Source organism: Myotis davidii, unplaced genomic scaffold (genome assembly GCF_000327345.1).
Source record: "Myotis davidii unplaced genomic scaffold, ASM32734v1 scaffold1354, whole genome shotgun sequence".
Classification (NCBI taxonomy): Eukaryota; Metazoa; Chordata; class Mammalia; order Chiroptera; family Vespertilionidae; genus Myotis; species Myotis davidii.
The window spans coordinates 9,707-20,729 of record NW_006285616.1 but is presented as its reverse complement, the minus strand read 5'-3'; the positions used below and the strand labels follow the sequence as shown (position 1 = coordinate 20,729).

General features: G+C 39.9%; 1 long non-coding RNA gene across 1 annotated transcript in view; it reads right to left on the bottom strand.

Annotated features, from left to right (window-relative positions):
* The window catches only part of LOC107181940, a 20,820-nt gene extending 11,452 nt beyond the window's left edge, over nt 1–9,368 (bottom strand). The window contains exons 1-2 of the long non-coding RNA XR_001512656.1: nt 9,358–9,368; nt 8,072–8,076 (exon numbers count right to left, since the gene is read on the bottom strand). This is a non-coding gene — a long non-coding RNA (uncharacterized LOC107181940). The remainder of the gene's footprint in view (nt 1–8,071; nt 8,077–9,357) is intronic.
* Between the last annotated feature and the right edge of the window lie 1,655 nt (nt 9,369–11,023).

The following is an 11,023-nucleotide window of genomic DNA, read 5'->3' as shown; positions in this document are numbered from 1 at the left end:
AGTTATGGGGGGAAAAAAGAGGAACAAATGTAATAATCTGAACAATAAAGATTTAATTTAAAAAAATGAGATTATAAATTTATAATAATAATAATAATACCTACAGTTATAAAACCCATTTTCAGGCTGAAAAAATGTTTTGCAGAAAAATAGGTATTAAGTGGACATAAAACTGAAATTAAAATGAATTCTTGAAAACTTCCTCAAAGATGGCAGCCAATAGAAGAGCAACGAGAGAGTGTAAGTGAGCGAGTGAAAGGGGAGTATACGGATGTGTGTAGTGTGTGTGTATGAGTGAATGAGAGATTCTGCGGGAGTCTCAGGGGGCTGGCCAATTGGGCTTTCCTGGACTGGGAGCCCTGCTACTGCTGCAAGCACTCCTGGACAGCCAGCTCTGGCACAGAAACCATCCCATCTTGAAGGGAAGAGCTATGTGACCTGGATCCCAGCCTCACCACTACCCACACTGGGGAAGTCACACAAATCCAAGAAGCTCAGAGAGTCCCAAGTATGATGAACCCCAAAATATCCACATTCTTGAGACCCTCTGGTCTGCTAGTGGGAGTCTGTATAATATTCTTTATTTCAGTCAGTGTATGCTTAATTTCTAGTTGGTTCTTTATCACAATATCAAGGGTCTCATTAGATTTCTGGAGGATCTCACTACATTTATCGGCGGTCTCACCAGTCTTTTCGAGGGCCTTATTAAGTTTATCGGTGGCTAGACAGTTCTACACCCCTCTGGGGCTAGACTTGGGGCTTTGGTGCTCATTGAGTCTGCCCCCTGAGTGTGTCTTTTATGATTCCACGGAGCTGCAAACTGGATGGTCCCACTCTGACCTCTGTGCTTCCTGGCTCCTGGATCTTTAGGGCGGTGCTAATCTAGTCTTTGCCTGAGGCGCTCCAGCAAAAGGCACTGAGTAAATCCTCAGGACAAGAAATTCAGCAAAGAAACAGAAATCCTAAATGACTCAGTAGATCAGATCCAACTAATTGCATCAGAATAATTCACCTCAAAACTACAGGACATACATTCTTCTTAAGTGCACACAGGATATTCTCAAAGGTATACCTTATGTTAGGACACAGGCTAAGTCTCTACAAATTCAAGAAGACTGAAATCATATCAAGCATCTTCTCAGATCACAATGGCATGGAATTAGAAATCATCTAAAATAAAACATTATAAACAATCAAACTATTAAACAAAAAATGAGGTATTAAGGAGATTATAGAAGAAATAAAAAGCATCCGGGAAACAATTGACAAGGAAAATTCAACAATCTAAAATCTATGAGACACAATGAAAGCAGTCCTGAGAGGGAAGTTCATTGAACTACAGACCTACCTAAAAAAACATGAAAATTTGTTAATAAATTATTTAACCTGCAACTTAAAGAATTTGGAAGAGAACAACAAGAAAAACCTAGAATAAATAGGAGGAAGAAAATAGTAAAGATCAGAGCAGAAATAAATTACAAAGATACACACACACACACAATCACACACAAAAAAAACAAAAGATCAATAGAACCAAGGGCTGTTTCTTGAAAAGATAATCAAGATTGATAAACCACAGGTTCACCAAGAAGCAAAGAGAGAAGACATAAATAAACAAAATCAGACCCCACAAGCATACAAAGGATTGAGAAAAAAACAAACTATGAACAACTGTACTCCAATAAATTGGACAACCTTAACCAAATGAACATATTCCTAGAAAAATGCAATCTTCCCAAACTCAAACAGAAAGAATCAGAAAACCTGAATAGACTGATAGTTACTAATTAAAAAGAAGCAGTAATTTAATACCCAGCAAAACCACGACCCTGGTCTGGACAACTTCACAGGGGGAGTTTTACCAAACATTCTTAGAAGAATAAGCATCTATCCTCCTCAAAGTATTCAAACAAATTCAGAAAGAAGGAACATTTCCAAGCTATTTTTTTGAGTCCAGCAATACCCTAATTCCAAAACCAGACACAGAAACTACAAAGAAAGAGAACTACTAGCCAATATTTCTGATGAACATATATGCTAAATCCGCAACAAATCCTAATAAATTGAATCCAACAATACATTAGAAAGATCACACACCATGAGAAAGTGGGATTTATTCCAAGGATGCAAGGCTGATATGATATCCATAAATCAAAAGATGCGATACATCACACAAACAAAAGATAAAAACTATATAATTATATGAATCTAAATATATAAAAATCTAAGCGGCCATCACAACCAAAACAACCAAATGAATATATGACCAAACAGCCTGTGTGGGATGACCAGGCCAGCTGGGGTGTTAGTGAGGGACGACCAAACTACTGAGCAGTAGGCTGTGTGGGCGACCAGGCTGGCAGGGGGATTAGTGAGGGATGACCAAAGGACTGAGCAGTAGGCTGCGTGGGGGAATCAGGCTAGCAGGTGGAGCCATTGGGGGTTACTAGGCCAGCATGGGGGCCTGTGAGAGCCAATCAGGCCAGCAGAGAGGGGCAGTGAGTGTGACCAGACTGGTGGAGGTGGCAGTTAGGGGTTACCAGGCTGGCAGGGGGGGAAGTTGGGAGTGATCAGGCAGGCAGGCAGGCAGGTGAGCAATTAGGTGCCAGTAGTCCCAGATTATGAGAGGGATATCTGAAATGCCAGTTTAGACTTGATTCTGAGGTACCAGATAAGAGAGGGTGCAAGCTGGGCTGAGAGGACTCCCGCCCTGTGTATGAATTTCATGCACCAGTCCTCTAGTAGCTGTATAAAAACCATTCAACAAAATCCAACACCCTTTTTTGGTAAAAACTCAGCAAAGCCGCAATAGCCTCAACATAACAAAAGCCTTATATGACAACCCTACAGCAAACATCATACCAATGGGCAAAAAACTAAAATCATCTATCTATATAAAAGGCTAATAAGCTAAGTATCCTTCCCTCCATCTGGATAATGACAACACACAGCAATACCTGATTCCTCTCCCTAGCAACTAGCCTCCTTGCAGTTTTTCAGCTCAGGGACACGACTTTCTTTATACCAATTTGGAAACACTTTACATTGTAACCAAATGTCTGTGAAATGTTTTCCTGAGCCTCTTCTCATTGGTTCCTCACAGAAGTGCTGGAGTAGGTAGATAGGAGACTCAGTGAAAACCTATTTTCTTTTATTAGCTGGAAAACAGAGATTTAGAAAACTTAGAAACTGGATCCAACTGAAAAGAATGAAGAAATGGTGGACCTTGAAAATGACTTCAGGTTTTCTCACTGTGCACAATATAGTCAAACACTGCTGCAGTTAAATATTTTACCCTTTGTTCTCCCTGCATGATTTACAATAATAATGTGCTTCACATTGATATTCACTGCTGTGTGGTTGACAATTACCTGAAAGAGAAGTTGGGGTGCTTCACTGCGCTAGAAAAAGTTTAGTCAAATTAGAAAGCAGTTCTAATTAACAAGTTTATTCTATATCTATAAAAAGTTAAATTGCCTAGCACATGCGCGATACATATGAAGCTCTCGACACCAATCGCACATGTGTGTGTTTCCATCTGTCATGTTGATCATGAATTTGGATGACACTTTTATTATATTCAGTATTGCTATTAAAATATTTCTTCTAATAAATTTCCTTTCAATGTGCACAAATACGTGCACTGGACCATTAGTTTCCTATAAGAACAGGAACAAGAGAGGGATACCCACCTTAACCACTCCTATTCAACAAAGTACTAGAAAGTCTACCTGAAGCAATCAGACAAGAAGAAGAAATAAAAGGCATCCAAATTGGAAATGAGGAAGTAAAACTGTCACTATTTGCAGACAGCATAATACTGTACATAGAAAACCATAAAGACACCATCAAAAGACTACCCGATTTAATAAGTGAATTCAGCAACATAGCAGGACATAAAATTAATACCCAGAAAATTATGGCATTCTTATACACCAATAACGAATGCTCAGAAAGGAAAACCATCCAAACAACCCTATTTACCATTGCAACAAAAAAACAAATTAGATATTTAGGGATAAATCTACCAAGGAAATAATAGACTTGTACTCAGAAAATTACAGTAAGTTGAAAAAAGAGATAGAGGAAGATATAAACAAAAGGACAGATACACTGTGTTCATGGATTTGTGAAACCAACATCATTAAAATGGCCATCTCTAAACTAAATGCAATCTCTATCAAAATACCAAAGGCTTATTTCACAGACCTAGAACAAATATTCCAAAAATGTATATGCAATTTAAAAAGACCCCAAATTACTACAGCCATTTGAGAAAGGAGCACAGAGTTAGAGGGATCACAATACCAGATTTCGAGCTTTATTACAAAGTTGCTGTACTCAAAATGGTATCTTGTTACTGGCACAAGAACAGGCATATAGACCAAAGGAACAGAACAGAGAACCCAGAATTCCATCCAAGAAAATATGCTCAATTAATATTGGACAAAGGATGCAAGAGCATACAATGGAGTCAAGACAGTCTCTTTAATAAATCCTGTTGGGAAAATTGAATAAATAGACTCAAAAAACATGAAATTAGACTACCAACTTAAACCATACACCAGAATAAACTAGAAATAGATAAAATACTTACATGCAAGATGGGACACCTTAAAAATCCTAGAAGAAGCCATTGGTAGCAAAATCTCAGACAACTCTTATAGCAATATCTTCATGGATACATCTCCTTGGATAGTGAAAACTAAAGAGAAAATAAACAAAAGGGAGTACCTCAAAACACACACACACACACACACACACACACACACACAAACACAAAAAACAAAACAAAAAAAAAACAAAACAAAAACCAATAAAAAAAAACCCCAAAACAAAAAACAACTTCTGCACAGCAAAAGAAACCGTTAAGAAAATAACAAGAAAGCCCACTGCCTGGGAGAACATAGTTGCCAGTTATACTTCCGGCAAGGAATTAACTTCCAAAATTTACAGGGAACTCATACAACTTAGCAAAGTAAGACAAACAATCCAGTTTAAAAATGGACAATGGGTCCTGGCCAGTTTGCCTCAGTGCATAGAGCATTGGCCTGTGGACTGAAGGGTCCCAGATTCAAGTCCAGTCAAGGGCATATACCTGAGTTGTGGGCACATCCCCAGTGAGGGGTGTGCAGGAGGCAGCTGTTCACTGTTTTTCTCTCACTGATGTTTCTAACTTTGTATTCCTCTCCATTCTTCTCTGAAAAAAATCAATAAGCACACTTTTTTAAAAAATGGGCAAAGGGCCTAAATAGACACTTCTCCAAAATGGACATTAAGAAGGACAAGATACATGTTTTAAAAATGTCTAAAGTAACTAGTCATCAGAGAGATGCAAATCAACAACAATGAGATATACCTCACACATGTCAGAATGGCTATCATCAATAAATCAAGAAATGACAAATGTTGGTGAGGATGTGGAGAATAGGGAATCCTCATACATTGCTGTTGGGAATGAAGACTGGTGCAGAGTCTGTGGAAAACAGTTTGGACTTTCCTCAAAATATTAAAAAAGGAAATGCCATTTGACCCATTGATTCTGTTTCTAAGAATATAGCCTAAGAATTCAGAAACACCCATCAGAAAGATATTTGCAGCACTATGTTCATAGCAGAGCAATTTACAATAGCTAAGATTTGGAAAAAGCCTAAGTGCCCATCAGCAGATGAATGGATTAAACAACTGTTGTACATCTCTACAATGGAATACTATAGAGTAGTAAAAAAGAAAGAACTCTTACCATTTGCAACAGCATTGATGGAACTAGAAAGTATTATACTAAGCAAAGTAAGCCAGTCAAAGATAAGTATCACACGATCTCATATGTGGAATCTAATGAACAGCATAAACGAATGAATAAAACTAGACCCAGAGGCATGGAGACATCAATCAGACTGTCAAACTTCAGAGGGAAGGCAGGGGAGGGTGGAGTGGAAGCGAGAGATCAACCAATGAACTCATGTGTATGTGCATAACCCATGGACACAGACAGTAAGGTGGTAAGGGCTTGGGAGGACGTGAGGGTTGGAGAGGGCAATGGGGGAAAAGAGGAACATATGTAATACAACAATATTTATTTTAAAAATAAAATCAATTCTGTTTTTCTATGTATCCTAAATCATTTTATGGTATCTTAAGTCATTGTATTTAACTTTGAATACTAAACAAATATTGGATAAATAAAACTTTATGCAGTGAATGCACACTGTGAGATGAATGTTTATGTATTTTAAATTTATCTTTATTGTGTGAAAGAAATGATCTCTTGTGGTATTCAGTGAGAAAATATTTTCAAAAAAAATTAATGTATACAAAGTAAATGTATATAAACTATGTATATATTTGTGAATTCTGTATGTGTACTTTACCATTTCTCTTTCTTTTTTTATGTTAGTCTTGGTAATTCCACTTCAAAATTTTATACTACATTCATAGCAGTAAAATTGTACAAACAGGATCTGTAAGCATTGTGTGTAGATTTGTGTACTCATTCTTTTTCTTACCTGCTGAATACTTACTGACTTTTTTTTCCCAATTACAGTGGCATCCAATATTATATTAGTGCCAGATGTACAGCATAATGATTAGGCATTTATATAACTTACAAAGTGGTACCCACCTAGCACCATCCATATTTATTAGCATATTATTGACTATATTTCCTATGCTGTACTTTACAACCCTGTGACTATTTTGTAACCACCAATCTGAAATTCTCAACTATTTCACTTTTTAACAAGTTTCTTAATCTCTGTATTTCTAAAATAGGTGACATGTAAATTTGTGTACTACAAATCTTAATAGACATGAAAATTATGAGTTAAAAATCTTTTAATAGACAACCAATCCTCAGTTCTCAAATGTCTCCCAACTCAAACAATTTGGTTCTTGGTCAAGTTGTTTATAAAAAAACAACAAAAACAACTTTGTTTTTGAAAGAAACTTTAGTTCTAGATTTGACAATCCTTTCATGCTGATACATTAGCATGACAAAAATCATCTGCCAGGCCACAAACAAAGGGGAGAATGTGAATTATTTTGCTGTGCTGGGAATATGTTCCTGTTTTTGTTTTGAGTGTGTGTGTGTGTGTGTGTGTGATTTTTGCTTGATTTTTTTGCTGGTGAAGTGGATGACTCGCATAATTTTAAACAAAGAGGCCATCAATTGTGCTTATATTGCTAAGGCTCTGAAAGTGCTCAAAAAAGAAGATTGGAAAACTGTTGTTGATTTGGATAAATGAAAAGCAGTTAGGCAGTGACAGCATGTTGGAGGCAGAGATATCTGAAGAAATGTAGAGGCTGCACCCTGGAACTAATGCTGAAAGTGATTCATTTAAGGCTATTATGTGGTGGTTGGTAAGTTGATGAAAAGAAGTAGTTGTTTATATATTAAACTAGAGGCCTGATATACGAAATTTGTGCAAGGAGCAGTGGCTTGCCTCAGCCCTCCTAGCTGTGGCGGCATTCAGAATGTCCTCTGGAAGGACATCAGGAAAGTCATCCTGCTTTCCAGTTTTATCAGAACATTATGCTTTTATTATTATAGAGACTAGGGGCCTGGTGCATGAAATTCATGCACTGGGGAGGTAAGAGTCCCTCAGCGCAGCCTGCCCCCTCTCACATACTGGGGAGCCCTCAGGGGATGTCCTACTGATGGGTTAGGCCAGCTCTCTGCTCCCCTTGGGGAGTGGGCCTAAGCTGCAATCTGGCCTCCCTTTGTGGGAGGTGATCAGGGGAAGGCACCAGCCCCATCACCCCGCTGCTGCAGCCACTGCCAGTCACCGCAGTCACCAAGGTGTTTTCATCAACATGGACTCAAGTCCCTTCACCATGAAAAAATGACAACTTTCTTTAGGCATTTTCAAGATTTGTCTTTCATAGGATATGACATGTCTTTATTTTTTTTTATCCTCACTTGAGGATATGTTTCCATTGACTTTTAGAGAATGTGGAAGAGAAAGGGAAAGACAGAGAGAAACATCAAAGTGAAAGGAACACTTTGATTGGTTGACTCATGCATGAGCCCTGACCTGGGCCCCAAACAGGGAAAAGCCTTCAACCTATGTACATGCCCTTAAGACAGAATTAAACCCAGACCCTGTGGTAGGCAGGCCGAGGCTCTATCCACTGAGCCAAACAGGCTATGGCAGGATATGATATTTCTTAGCCCCTACAGCAGCAGACCTTCATTTTTTTATCCAGGAGCAAGGTGGAAAAAACCTACATCACCTCCTTGGATTCTTATTACCCAAGTCACTAAGAAAAAAGAAAAGTGTACTGTCACTGGTATGTACTACCAGTGGCATACAAGGAGCTTAGCTAATGAGCAGTCAGAAAAGGTGTTGCTTCTGTAGTTCAACACCTTCATCCCCAGCTGGGCCCCTGCCCACACCTCTGGCTGGGACAATCGCCAGCTCTACCTCCCAGGTGGCAACTGGCACTGCCCACTCCACTTTCCCAGTCCCTGATCTGTGGCCCGGATCCTGCAGGTGGCATCTGGTGCTACCCACACCACCTGCAGTATGCAAATTTAATGGCCATCTTTTTTGGCTTAATTTGCATACTCATAATTTTTACTGCAGGGCAGAGCACCCTTGTCTGTACAGTGGGGCTAACAGTGTCTGCCAAGAGCTGCCTATGGAGTGGTGATCCCTGGAGGTCAACTTGCTGAAGACATGCCAATGTGGTGTCCAGAGGTCTGCCACTGGGGAGGTGGGATGTTGTACTTACTTCTGCAGGAGCACTGCACTTTGGAAGTGGAGGTTCCAGGGTCTGCGGATCTGTGAGTGGGGCAGCAGGATTTTGGCTGGGGTGGCTGCTGGGTGATGGGCAGTGTCCAAGGTCTGTCTGGGTGGCAGTGCTGATGAGTTCCTAGAAGAGGCCTCTCTCCCCTTCAAAATGGCCTGGGCTGCATCCAATTTACATTATTTATAATGGAAAATAAATTGATATATTTTTTAACAAATCACTTCTCAAACAACTTGACAGAATGAAGTGCCAGAACAGAGGTTCCACTGTACGGAGAACTACATTTTCCAGCCACAGTGGAAGCAAGGCCCATATGCCCAATGCACAATACTGTTCTTTCTGACTATCTAACCATTTGTGCCTATAGAAGCCAGTATATCCCAGGGCTGAGGTTCTGAGGTTCTCCCTTTGGGGCATAGTAGGCTCTGCTGTGACATAGCTCCAGTCAGGGCCATGATCTGGCAGGTGCTCTCCACGTCATACCAGGATCTCATAGAGGAGTTGGATCAGATTGTTTAGAACTCAGAGCAGCCAGAGCAGCACAGGAGAGACAGTTCAATGTTCAGAAATCTTATCAGCCCTTGACAGTGACTGTGCTTCCAGCACCACCCTCTTCAGCAAGGTCTCCTTGGAGAATGTCTTCTGGGTCCTGCTCATCGTCACCTACTTGCTACTCAGGGCTGTGGCCATCGTTCTGGCTTTCTCAAAATCAAGATAAACTGCACTAATCCTTTCTCCAACCACACCCTAAAATCTGTCCTGATAGAGCAGGGCCATGGGAAATAAAGAAGAGGAAGTGAGTCTTCCCCCAGTTCTGCCTGAAGCAGAACTGAAGAGAGACTAGCTCCCCCTTCATCTCCATCATATCTCCTCTTGTTCTCTTTCCAGGAGTTTCCTGCACAGCCCAGGGAGTGTGGGATTTGAATAGGCCTGTGTGATCACCTATTCCAGCTGGAAGTTTTTAGAGGGCTTCAAAACTGGGTCAAGTTATACCTGGTGGAAACAAGGAAGGAAGTTGGGTAGGAATCTGTGGAATGCCTGTAGGAGGCCAGTCACAGCCAGTCCATGGAACACACTCACTCTTTTCTGTGGGTCCTTCTTGACATTATGTAGAGCAGCAGTTTGTCAAACTGGGAGTGAAATGGATGATCAATATTGGAAAGAGATCTATTAAAAGGTGGTCAGGCAAAGAACCATTAAGTTGAATTCACCTTGTTCAGAGAATTGCCCATGTTAATGGGATTTTTCATCATTTCACTTTGATAAATTGAACTACTAGCCCACCTATACTTACTTGAAGAAATGGGCCCTGCTGGAAGGAACAGTGTAATGGAACAAATCCAGTGGATAACCTGAAAGTTATTTAAGTGCTTCAATTATTAATGAATTTCTTTTTACTATGATATATGAATAGGGTTTGTAGAAGATGGAATTAGAAATATAGATGTAATCTGAAGGTTTGTTGAAGGTTTCTTATAAGTTCAGTTATAACAGGATATTGACGCCCTGTTATTTACCTTGGTTTTTTTTCCCTTGGTATGACTCTCCAGGTGTACAGTTCATGCTTTGAAACCTGCACACTTTACACAAAGACAAAGATTCTATGTCTCTTGTATCATCTGCCATTTATATCACCCAATCTCTGATAACCTTATTTGTTAAATGAGAATTTTAAAGTTAATAAAATAATTGGTTTTCCTATGGAGTGACTAATCATGTATCTATCTGGATACAGTTTTTATTAATGCAGCTATAAAAGTTTGGAGTGGTTAACACACAAGGGCACTAGTATAAATGTGCATAGTATGTGCCTATTTAATGTATTTTGATGATTTCATTGAAAGGTAAATAAAAATTAGGTTACTACAAAATATATATATATATAGCACTAGCTGGTTTGGATCAGTGGATAGAGCATTGTCCTGCAGACTGAAGTGTCCAGGTTTGATTCTAGTCAAGGACACGTACCTCAATTGCATGCTGGATCCCCAGTGCAGGGCATGCAGTAGGCAGCCAATCGGTGCTTCCCTCTCATCATTGATGTTTCTATCCCTCTCCCATTCCCTCAAAATCAATGAGAAACAAAATTGAGAAACAACAATGGCCCAATGTTTGGCTCGGTTGGCGCTTCAGATGCTGCTGGCTTTCAGGGGGTTATGGAGGACCGAACAAAACCGCGTCCACGAGTCCTGACACAGGCCTGGGCGCAGGGGCGCTTCATAAATCTCGAGCGTGGCTGTAACTGCGCCGAGGCCTGTCGGAGGGGGGGCAG